A 13019-nucleotide genomic window follows, 5' to 3' on the forward strand; every position below is an offset into this window, starting at 1 on the left:
CCCAACTGACAGAATAATAACATGAATCTTTGAAGAAGATTACACAGTATGAAGCATGGAAGGATTAGCTGAACAACTGAAAATTATTCATGATGTTTGTGGCAGCAAGCTACGCTGAAGCAGGATTTTTCCTACCATTAAAAGACTCAGGCGGCCAACGGCAACAAACCAACGGGTGACATCACAGTTAGTTGCTGCTTGGGGAGGACTATTTAACATCAATTAGTTACGCCTTCAAGTTAACAATTATCGATGTTACTATCATATGTGACCAAGAACATCAGCAAATATTCACCCCGGCTTTTGCCTGTAAAAGGAACTGCTCATCAACAAAATTGCTCATAAATTGTCCGTGTTAATCATCGAGCTAAATATTTTGATTTTAAAGAGCACCTCTGATGAAACGTTTTTCATCTTGATAGCACGCTTGAAAACATTTGCTAATAAACCTCACAGCTGATCGTTTCTGTTTTGGACCTGCATTGACAGTCTTAAAAACACAGATTCAGACAGTCCGGTTTTCATACGTCATACGCAGAAACCAACCCATCGACCTGCAGGTCAGGGCTTTCCTTACCATTGAGCTGCCAGCCTGAGCTGCAGGTGAGTGGGTGGTATTGTTCCACGAGTACTAAATGAAGGCAGAAGTGCAGATTTGCATCTCAGCTGTTTCAAGGCATTAGGAGATTTTTTTTTTCTTAAGCGAAAGTCTAAATATGTCATTTTGATGTACAAAGATTTGTTTTTAGGAGGTTTAATCAATGCCCAAGAAGGACAAGTCATCATTAAAGTCATATTCTCTGGCCTCAGGTTTTGAAATGTAGGGATTTGCTGGTTTTCTCTGTTGTGTCATGTAAATTTACTGTCTGGGAGTATCAACGTTTGAACATATCCAGAAACACCGATGAGCATTCTTCATTACTGTCAGATATCTTACAAACAGAAAGATTCAACGATTGATCACAAAAACAGATCAAATCACAGAGGTCAAATCAATTGTCCACATCCGATCCTGATCTTAAATGATACAACATCCTGTTGGTGATTCATTGTTCAGCTATTATAAGAAAAAGACGATTATAATCACTCACAACAAATTCAGCAACACCAAACTGTCAGCACAGCCCACTGAACCAAATGCATCAACAAAAGCCCACTAAAACCAAGCCTGCGGTTTAATAATGACACGCTGAAACTGACAACCACACCACTGCCGACATGATGGCAGAGTTACAACCTGTATTTAATGACTAAGCAACAGTGCGAAGCTTTTCTCAAGGCGATAAACAGGCCGCCTGGTGAACATGTGCTCGAGCCTTCGGTGACCGAGACAGAAAGAGAGAAGCAGTGAGACAGCAAACACAATAAACAGGAGGAGGCAGTGAGAGAGGAAGAGAGAGCAGAGTGATAAAACACAACCCAGGCTGTCAGCTCCCCATTGTCCTGGCCTGAATGTGCTTTTGTCACTGCAGCATGCAGCTCCAGTCCAGTCCAGTCTACGACAGCGTGCCAGGCGAGCATCGCCTCTATAAGCCCTGGCATGACCAGCTGTGTGAGAGCAGAGAGCGCACGTCGAGGTCCACACACAGCTGGAGATGAGCATGTTTGTAGTAGTTCAGCTGTGAACAGTGTTGAGTCTACTCCGACCTTGCAGCTGATCGTATCTACAGAGAGACTGACGGCGAGTTTCCCAGCTCCTATTTCTTCTCCACATGGATTCTTTTCTATTTTTGGCAAAGCACTGCCGGATTTTTATCGTTTCATCCCTTTTTTTTTGCAGCCACACATTTACCCAACTGAATTAATGATACGTGTAAGGCAGCACTTTAGATAAGAAGTCATTATGACCTTCATAATGTAGTGCAACTGTAGTCTATCTTCCTTTACTCTGTTTTCTTCTGAAATCCTCATCTTAAAATGGCAGCTCTCCAGGCTGTCATGTCATCAAATAGCTTGTTTTGTCCATCCAACAATCCAAAATGAAAAAGATATTTAAATTATTTCCACACAAAGACAGAGAAGATGCAAATTTGCATTGGTAACATTTTTCTTAAAAAGTAACTGTAACAGCTAATTGAGTTGACGCAGAAAAATTAAGTAACTGACATAGATTTAACAACAGACACGTTGTTTTACACCCCTTTTCATTGTTGATTATTTCAATAATAATCAATTACTGGCTTGCACTATCAAATCTGAGAAATTTCAAAGACAACAGTCCGAAACCTAAAAGTGTTCAATGCAAACAATGCGAAACAAAAAAAAGCAGCAAATCATCATATCTGAGAAGCTGCAACAAGAAAATGTTTGGAGCTTAAATGATCAATTGACTATCAGCATTTTTTGGAACTAATAGTTGTTTTTGTTTAATCTGCTCGTGACTTTCTTCTTTGTTTCGTTAGACCAACAGTCCAAAACCAAAACTTCATCTTCAATGATATTAAGATCTGAACTAAACTTTCTGTTTGATAAAAAAACCTTTTGCAGATGAATTTTCTTTAGCTGAGCTAATTGTTTCAGCTCGAGCTATCTTGAGGTCTGTGACATGAATACAGGATATAGGGAAAAGATAAAACAGCATTTTCAATAAAATATAAGTGATCATTATGGAGTCTAACTCTAAATGAATACACAGCCGGTCATTACATGAGAGGTTTCCCTCCTCGCGGCTCATTCTGGTTCGACTCGAGGTGATTAAAAATAATCTCAAATTGAAATGGTACTGCTGTTAATCAACAAAAGACACCTCTTCCTATCGCTCCCTCCTACTGAGCAAAGCATAAAATGAACCAGTAACCCAAAAACAGAGCCAGGACCAGAGCCGGGGGGAGCCCACTCCTCCATGCTGCCTCAGGATCTGCCCATCTGCCACAAGAGGACCTTGGCTGGACTCTTGCTCACAACCTCAGGCACAGGTCATGGTTTTACACAGAGGGCTTGTCCCCGCAGGTCGTCACCTGTTCTCATTTCAATTCCTGACACTTAACCACAGCAATGAAAAGTATCGCTCTGAATTAAAAGAGTTCAACTTATGTTTTCATTACGGAACAGGTTCGCTTCACTGTTTCCTGCCTCTCGGTCCTGCCCTGCCTGGCAAGGGCGAGGGGAGGCCCCGCAGCACTCCAGCCTACATATGAGAGGCGACACATTTATAATTAATATTTGTCATGGGCACCCTATAATGTGCTGTAGGAGAGCCAATAGGGAGGAAGGAAGGAAGGCCCACAATAAAGTAACAGTAATAAGATCTTTGTGGGTCAAAAGAGAGAGAAAGAGGAGTCGTCAGGGATGCTGAGGAGTCGGGCTGATTAACTATGCATGGCTGCAACTGTGTGCACGTGAGGCCGTGTGAATAGCAAACGGGACTGTTCGGCAGGTTGCCGTCACAAAGCATCAGCTCGGCACGGACATCTCGTCCGCTCAAATCTAAATGCAAAACAGGGAGCTCTTCTTCACCTTCCTCCGTCTTTCTCCCAGCCGCCATCGCTGATGTCTTGAAGGCTGGAAATCAGGCTTCACAGGAGGGTTTGGTGGTTTAGTTGATGTTACAAAGCGGTGATGAAAATCGCCAGTCAACAAAAGCTTCAGGGTGTCACTGGAGGTTTGGGCACTTTTTCACTGCCTGTATTATCCTCTCAGGTGGCCTCCCTCCTCACTTTCTGTGACTGCATAAATAATGACCGGTAACTACATACAGTATCTTAGCTGGAGTGATTCCTACGTGGCCTTTTTTTTTTTGGTGAACAACTGCAGTTCTACTGAATTCGTTGCGACAGCTCTCTCATCTAAAAACAATATATATCACAAATTTGTGTCATATTACGATGATGAAAACAAAACAAAAAGGCAAAACTGTGAAGTTATGTATATTCAAACATGCCAAGCTTGACACTATAACACCTGTAAGAACATCAAGTTGTTTTTTGTTTTTTTTAAATAAAACTAAATAAATGCAATTACTTTTAATGGTCAAATGTAATTTTTTTTTCCAGTGTTGGCACTGCTCCTGTGGAATATTAGTAGAAGTATGCAATATGCTACCATTCAATATTTATGATAATGTCTTGTATATCTTCCATCCAGAAGTAAACTCACTTAGCAGAGCTTTCCCCTCTTCGACTCAAAGACAAAGAATACATCAATATATTTAATAATCACTGTTAGATTCTAGATGCTTTTGTCCTGCAAGATGTTTGTTAAATCCATCAAAAGCTCTAAATCATCCACAAAAGCACAAACAAGGATGCAACGAAAAATAAATCAGTGATGAATAGCTTAGAAAATAGTCTGTAGTCACGCTGGAAGGTTTGTGAGGCTCATAAATCAAAGTGTTAGACAAACTGACACTTTGATGGCAACAAATAAAAAAAGAAATCTGAGGATCACAAAAGTTTACAAGGACCATGAACAACTACAGGAAATTGTATTCATAACACATTCAGTAGCTTATGAGACAGTTTACTATGAGCCAAAAAGGACAACCTCATGATGATACTGGAGGGAACAACTCTTAAGGAATGTCCTTCATGGGTGAAGAGATAACGGACAGAAAAAAGACATTCATATTCAAATTGTCGTACATCAAATTGTCAAGATTGTGCCTTTAAAGAGAGAGGGAAGAAAGAACAGCTCCCAGCGTTCATTTTTATTTATTTCATGATAGGAAACTCCTCTTCACCCCCACTCACCCGGTCTCACTTTCTCCGCATTCAGGAGGGAACGGGTCTAACTCCTGCTGAAGTCGAGGCACAAGGGTGCAAGTTTGTTTACCTCTCTGATATCAAAAGACCCAGCAGCATTAAACTCTCAACTGCAGCCATTTGCTTTGAGCGACTGAGGGAGAAAAACGAGGCCGGCAGCAGACAGACCGTCGTAGCACAAGAAGACGGCCGTGTTACAGCCGTGAAGATGCAAACGCTGTGCTGCTTAGGCTATAGCTGTCTGCAAATTAAGTCAAATGTCAGGGTGAGAAACTAAACAGCTACCAGGCAGTCAAAGGGGAATTCCAGGCTTGTTTCTTTGGTGTAGGCAGACGGAGGTTGACTTGCACCTCCTAAAAGTGACGCAATGAAAGCTAAATAACCCTGAACTCAGACTGCTGAGAAGATTTTACCCAATAAACTTCAATCAGAATTAAACAAAGTGGAAGCATACTTTGGTGAGCAAATGTTAAGCAATCTGCATTTTTAAAGAGGATTTTTTTTTTTTTTTTTATCAGATTCTGCTTTTATTTGACAGCATAGAGTACGGTAAGGCCACAAACCATTATCTTGTTGAAACCATAGTTGTTGCAGCTCTACAGCACAGAGTCACAGGAAATGTGAAGACCGAAAAGGAGACCGTCCAGATTCAAATCAGGAAAGTTGTGGTCCCATATGAGCAGGCCACCGGTTTCAGGCATCTTTATACCTATAATTGAAAATCAGAACTAAACATGATAATGTCAGCAGGTTTTATTTCAATGATTTCAAACATTACCCATATCTGATAACAGTTAAGTTAATCTCATTGTTAATCTCATTAAAAGACTCATGACAAGCATCAATCCTTTATGTTGATTTAAGGAGTGAGCAGATTGTGTCTCTTACTAAAAAGACCCTGATGATCCTGCACTGTCTGTAAATATAACTACATCAAAATACTGCATTTCAATTCAAGACAGTATGAATCTGAATGATCTAATTACAGCCCAAAGAAGTCCACAAACTCTCTTTAATCTGATCCTTCTTGAATAGAGGTTTGTAAATAAGAGCTGGCCCTTGTCTCCAAGTTTGGTACCAATCTAAAGGCAAACAAATACCTGCCATTGCCCATGCATGGTGAGTCATATCCAAAGCTGCAAGTGTCACAATCAGCTGATTTCAGATACATCTGCAGCATCATGTTTGTGTCAGCTGAAATGTACAGCACATGTTGCTAAAACTATGGGACATCAGCATCAATATTCGCCTGAACGTCCTCTACTGGTACGGCTTATGTCATGGGTTTACGTGCTTGCATGAACTTTTCAAGTAAAACACTCACTACGAAAGACAACCTTGCCTTACAATTCAAGAAAATCCTTTGGAAGCAGTGAAATCGTATCCACATCTCTCTCTCCCCCCACCCCAAAAAAAAAAAAAATGACAGCAAAGTAGCATCACAAAACAACCTCTGAGAGGGGAGCCAGATCGTAAAACATATTATATGACAATATGTCCTGTTTAAAACCGGAACCGTCCACGGTACATCGTGCTTGTTTTAAACTCCTCTCAACGGAAATCAAGACAAAGTTGAGATTCTGGCCACACGTCAATATTTTAAACCCACAAAGCACTTGTCTCAAGTTTTTCCCCTTTCAGCGTTAGCAACATTTCCCTCCGTCCCGATGTCAAACAAGCGTGTCGCGATATCTTTTACAGCCCGGCGTCAGCGCGGTCTTTCGAGTCAATTTCAGAATGAAAGTCACAGAGCAAGAGAGGAGACGGACAGAAAAGGCGAAGAGCGGTTTATTACCTGGACAGAGTTTTCGGCTTACAGAACATTTCCCATCTCCCGTGTTTCGGCTGCGTCGGTCCGGCACTCGTGCGCACCGGGAGCGGTTTGATCTTAGTAGTAGAAATTCAGCAGGCAGTTTTCAGTGAGCGCAAACTCCCACCCAGCGGGACGCTGATTGGATACTTCGTCCGTCAATCAGAGAGAGACTTCTAGTAGGCATAGCAACCACATAGAGGCGGGTTTAAGAGTGTATAGCCGCAGCCCGTTGGTCACGTTTTCTCAGGGTAACGCCCATAAAATACAGAGCGATGAAATGAAGGACTTTGCGTTTGTATAACAAAATAAAACAAAATATAGACTAACTTCAGTCAGCTGTAACTTGCCTTATTTAATGTTGCCAATACAAAAATTCGGACTTATTCAGTGTTACGGACATAACAGTTTTCCTCCTTTTTTAACTTTACAAGTGGAAAAAAAAAACCTCTTGTTCTTATATTATGAACAGTATATTATGTTTGTATATTTAGTCTGTCCGTTACAAATGGATCCACAGACATATATGCCAAAATATACAGTACAGAGTAGAGTGGCGTATCAGTGTATGCACGCTCACACATGGCTATACATATGCACTAGTCTGCAATGTTTGTTTGTTTGTTTTTGTCCTGTATCTTTTTAATCCAGGTTTTTTATTTGAACCTGGATTTAAAGTCAAACATGTTTACACTTACTCAAATAAAAGATTGCTGTTTTTAATGGTGCACCATTTCATCCAATCAAAATATTATTCATCTTTGGAATGTTTGAAATCACAACGTAATCTAAAGTAAAGATCTTTGAGTGACCCTGGAGCAGTTCGGAGAGGTTTTAACGGTTATAAGTTCAGGCCGCAGGGGAGATAAGAGGAAAACACGGTAGCAGAGCTTTATCTTTGTCCCCGGTGCTCATCTATCATATTGACTTCTAGTCCGTGCAGTTAGGCCCTGTGGGTCGTACAGGCGCCTATGCCATACAGTCACGACAGGTGCAATCTAAAGCCAAAACACAATTGTTCTATTGTTTTATATCTTTGGGGCAGACATGACCTGCAGTCAACACACACAGCTATACCCAATGTACCAGTGAGATAACTGAGGGGGAAAAAAGTTATAGTTTAAGGATAAAACACCGTCACAGCATTGAGTTATCATCTGATGTCACTGTCGGAGTGAATCTTAGCTGCAGTGTAGATAAGATTTGGATAGGTCAAAAGGAACGTCACATTTTTCAGGCCAACAAATAAATATTCACCTTTTTGGCTGTAAATAAATGTATAAATACCAAGTTGTGTATAGGCTGAAAGCAGTAAGCTGCAAGTAAGTCGTTCACATTTTAGCAAGCACCTATTTTGTGATTCGCATGTAAAAAAAAAAAAAAAAAAAAAAGATCTTAATTTTTACAGCTTTAACATATCTAATCCTGCAAATCACCAAATGTATGCATGTGACAGGAGTGCAGCTTGAAAAGTGATGCTATCATACAGGCAGAATGTATTTCAGCGGGCAACTGACAAGAATATATTTACCTCCATGCCAACCTCCCCATGAAAGTCAGATAAGATGGTTGAGATGCTGACAGTGGGCCTGAAGGAGGTGATGGCGCCAGGCTGATTGACTTTGAGAGGGGAAGGCAGTCGCATCCATCAGTTCCACAATGAGGCCTGTAACATACATGTGGAGCAGTTCATTTGAATCCAAAAGGCCACGCAGGCATCATAGAGATGCAGTGCGGATGCTTGGATTCACAGAGCACATACTACAGAAACCCTCTTACAGCTTTAGGTTGCAGCTGCTCTATGGCTCATCTCAACACTGCTGCAGTGATTTCAGACACTGTTGACAGTTTATTTCCTAGTAATTCAAAGAGTGAATAATTATATTGATGTGAAAAGTAAACAATAATACAGTCTAATTGTTATGACACAGGTATTTTAAGCTGACTGTTAGCCACATGTTTTACAGTAAAATGTCCATGTAACAGGAGTCAACAAATATTTGATATGAGGCTGACTACAAACCTGAAAGAGGCAACTGGGCAGAAATTGAATTATTTGAGTAAGATTGTAGTAGACAGATTAGGGTTACTGGATCAAATATTTATACGTCAAAAACTGGTCAGTAGTGTTTTATGTTAGTTTGTATTAAAATAAGTATCTATTGAGAATTGAATCAGAGAAACAGCACTATCTTGCACATAGGGATATTTTGTTGTACTTGCTTCATACAAACAGGTAGTGAATTTAAAAAAATGTGGGTGCTGATGAATATTCAGTGCAAAAGTTACAGAATTCATTTACATAGAGGTTGCAGCTTGACACTTTTGTTTTGAGGATGTCTGTGGACATTTTCGAGAGGTAAAAAAAGAGAAAAGTGCAGCTGTTGGTGTTGTGGTTGATACTAAAAGCTCTGCCACAGGCACAGCTGTTGTGGCTCACTGCTGTGCACCTTCCTCTGTCCTTTCAGGTGCTGTTACACATCAAAGATGTGAGCAGTGAGAATCCTCTGCTGGAAGTGTTGATGCCTGCTTTGGTGTTTAGTGATGCAATATTGAAATCAATAGAGGGTGCAGCAGAACATAATGTCAAAGACGGGGAAGTGTAGCTTGACACAGGGTATAGTTATTGTCGATTTTCTGTGGTGTAACTGAGACGGTTGAATTAGATTGTCATCACTTTAGACTTGCATTGAGCTAGAACCAAGATATTTTAAGATATCTGTGAGGGCTTGAGTTAACACAGGACATAAAGAAAATAAAACTCAGATCATATAGACCCAAACCCAAACGTTTTGTAAACAGCATGATTGGCAGTGTTCCTTCCTTCCGTCTGCAAACACAAAATAAACGGGGGATAAAAATTTTTTTAGCTTTTCATCTATAGTAAAATCTCCAAATATAATGTAGTGCTGTAGAAGGTAATTATGCATCACCAGTCCCTGCCACCTGTTGGTGTTCCTATTCTTATCCTGCTTGAGTGTTGCCTCTGACACCAGCCGGTGCGCTCTCATTTGTCTCCCTCTAAAGGTTCTTTCTGATCATGTTCTCATTCATCATATAAATACACTGCAAACAAACACTTTTGGTCAGGCGTGTTTTTTTTTTAAATTATTTCAGCCAGATTTTGCAGATGCCAGATGAACGGCTGCCGCTCGTTACGTCATTTCACAGCTGTCTTCTTCTGACTGACTAATTAAGACTGTTTGGTGGAAATGTATTTGAATGATAACAAGAATCAAACTGAAAAGATGCAGGGAGGTTTACGATTTAAAGTGCTGTGCCTGTACTCTGATGATAGCAGGCTGAGATTGTTGAGTTATTTCCTGTTCATTTTTTCAGAAACATTTGGTGCAAAGCCAGAATGTTGCTACGTTACTATTGTCAGTCTATTCTTCAACTCGGAAGATGGCAAGAACTGAATGAGGCCTAGTGTGCACACCCACATGCTGTGCACCACCTCTCCTCCTGTGGGTCTCCCTGCTTCTGCCTCTGTTCAGGCTCTTTCAAATCAGCTTAACTCCTGCTTGAACAGGCTGGCTGATTAAAGCTGCCAAGACAGAAGATGGCCTCCACTGCTCACAAAGCACACACACAATTTTGGGTCCAGAAAAACTCACTCACTCTCCCATCAGTGGTCCTCTAATCTCCCCAGGAGATCCAGCGTGCACGACATCCATCTGTGGTAATAAGCGCTTTGTGTCTGATATTACTGCCTTTCACTGGCTGTTCCTCTGTGCCAGGTGTCTGACTCTCCATGGGCTTGTTGGCCTGCAGGGAAGGTGAACAGAGACACCACAGCTCATGTCAGTGAATGACGGAGAAAAAAAATATTAAAATGGCACATCATCCTTCTTGTAAAGAAAAGAAGAAACACCTCTAAGATTTTAAATTTTGAATTAAAATTTTGAAGATAACTTTCCATCCACAAGTGATATATTTTGTCCTACTTACTTACAGATACCTAACCAAGGCTAAGGTAGCTGCAGATGATCTGTAAATACCTCCAAACTATAGTTTTGACCTACTACTGATACATTATTTCTTGTATGCTTAGTTTAGCATTCAGTTTAAACTCAGTAGCACGACTTGCACTTAAAAATATTTTTGTAAACTGTAGTCTGTTTACTTTACTTAATACAAGTACAATGCACAAATTAAACATTTGTTAGGAGTTTTATGCACATTCACGCATATACATGAAGCTTCAGAGAAATACAGATGACGTCCTTTCAACTTAACAGGGAAAGAACAATACATTTAAGACAAAGCATTCAAACAGAACGATGCTGAAGCGGTTGCTCAATCATTGATTTATCTGTAGATTATTTTCTTTAATAACTTTTGGTATTAAAATTCTATTCTATTTAATAAAGCTCGAGGTGATGTCATAAGATTTCTAGTTTTGTCCAAAACATAAATATACTCAGTTTAAATTCACAAACAAAAGCTGAAAGAATTGATGAAACTGCTTTTTGTACTGTTTCACCGCCATGACTCCCACATTGCAGAACTTTTAATTATCACACTTTAATAAGGTAATTTTTCCAACGAGCGCATCTAAGATGTGCAGCTGTCACACTAATGCAGACGAGAACTGTAAATTTTAAACACAAGGGGGCGTACTAACTCTAGTTTTAAACTTTCAACTTCAACTTCTCAGCCTTGCACGAGTTGTCTCAGGGTTTTTCAAATTAGGCTGACAGGGACTTGATGCTTCCTTTTTTCACAGTGCTGTAGACGGGAACTGTTGCGTGGGTGTCTGTGTTTACCTGACTGTTTGGTAGGTGCAGTCATTTCAGCCAGATGCTGTTATCATTACTGTCTTGACACAAGTACACTAATGAGCACTTTTCTTCTGATTGGACCATGACATGATGGGAAAATATCTCAGGCATGATATGGTCCATCAACACTGCCAACCACAAAATACCAGCCCACAATTATAAAAATACATCAACACAGTAATCACTGCTGTAACAAGGATCCTGTTTGTGGTTCCCTCACAATAAAAAAACAACAACAACAACTATACAGTAATTGTTTAAACCAAAAAGAAATCACAACCAAATGTAGTTATATCTATATTATACATATATATATATATATATATATATATATATATATATATTTATTTTTTTTTTAAATTTAAAATCATTTATAGTTAAATGTAGTCATATTTTTTGTAATACATGTCTACATAGACCAAGGTCTTAAATGCATGTAAATGTGCTGACTAAAATATCATTATGAAAATAAATACTAATGCTAACACAAATGACCTCATGTTTCCCGACCTGAAGGTCAGTACCCACCGAAGAGGTTTACAGATAAATGAGGGGTCAAAAGTAAAGAAAAGCAAAATGCTTATCAAACTGTTTAGGTTAAATTTTTAATCTGTGTTATACTCTTATTCGTTTCTGGATCATTTTGCCACTTTTACTCCTTGAAAAAAGGGGACACATTAAAGCACTGAGAATAAACAGCATCAGTGTTGATGTGACCTCATGTTTCCCGACCTGAAGGTCAGTACCCACCGAAGAGGTTTACAGATAAATGAGGGGTCAAAAGTAAAGAAAAGCAAAATGCTTATCAAACTGTTTAGGTTAAATTTGTAATCTGTGTTATACTCTTACTAGTTTCTGGATCATTTTGCCACTTTTACTTGAAAAAAGGGGACACATTAAAGCACTGAGAATAAACAGCATCAGTGTTAATGTGGTCACATCCTGTAAACAAACTGCTGTGGGGTCACTCCAGCTTCTTTTGAAAGAGTCAGAAGCCACCGAGGCTGAAAGCAGAGAATGAATTCATTCCTGTTTGTCCCTCAGTTGTATCTCCGAAACTTTAAGACAAAGCCAGCATTTCATTGCTCAACACCTGTATATATTTTTTTTATTGACCACTAGACACTTTTTGGCTAAATAGTATTTTGTTTTCCCACATTAGTGTTTTATTGGAGTACAGCTGGATAAAGCTGTCCAGTTCCAAGAATAAGGATTTAAATAGTCGAATCTGAACTGCTGTAAAAGCATTCAGTTAGTTTTATCTTTGATCTATCATTAAATAATTGACCCTAACCCTAAAAGATTCTATAGATATATTGTTGTGTAAATGCAAATGAATACTGATTTAATGTATTTTATTTTAAAATGGACTCAAGCAATAGTATGTGTTGCCAAAACAGTACAAAATTGGATCCAAATAAACAATAAAATAACATTTTAAAGAGATGAAAAGAAATTACTTGACCTCAGCTCTTACGGTATTGATTTGAAAAACTTTAAAAGTCTGGGAGGATGTGAGAGTGTCCAATTCTCTCATTTGTCACAACCTCTAGTTCTTCTAGTGCTCAGACGTGTGTAAAGTCAACTGTCTGTCTGGCACAGATGTGTGTTGATGTGCTTCCAGCTGTTTGTGAGGAATCATGATGTCTGAACCTATGGTCTGGACCGGTGGACCTTCCCTCCAGCCTGTGAGATCATCACATTTTTAATTAGACCGGATCCAAC

The 13019-nt window shown here is 39.5% G+C and overlaps 1 protein-coding gene across 7 annotated transcripts in view; it reads right to left on the minus strand.

Moving 5' to 3' along the window:
• fcho1 (FCH and mu domain containing endocytic adaptor 1) overlaps positions 1-6574 on the minus strand; it is a 52562-nt gene extending 45988 nt beyond the window's left edge. For all 7 annotated transcript variants that reach the window (XM_069718127.1, XM_069718123.1, XM_069718122.1 and 4 more), the window contains exon 1: positions 6496-6574. The gene's annotated coding sequence lies outside the window, so the exon portion shown is untranslated. The remainder of the gene's footprint in view (positions 1-6495) is intronic.
• Between the last annotated feature and the right edge of the window lie 6445 nt (positions 6575-13019).

Source organism: Brachyistius frenatus, unplaced genomic scaffold, assembly GCF_029030835.1.
Source record: "Brachyistius frenatus isolate BFR_SWC_R1_liver_20210118 unplaced genomic scaffold, ASM2903083v1 Contig_186, whole genome shotgun sequence".
Lineage (NCBI taxonomy): Eukaryota > Metazoa > Chordata > Actinopteri > Embiotocidae > Brachyistius > Brachyistius frenatus.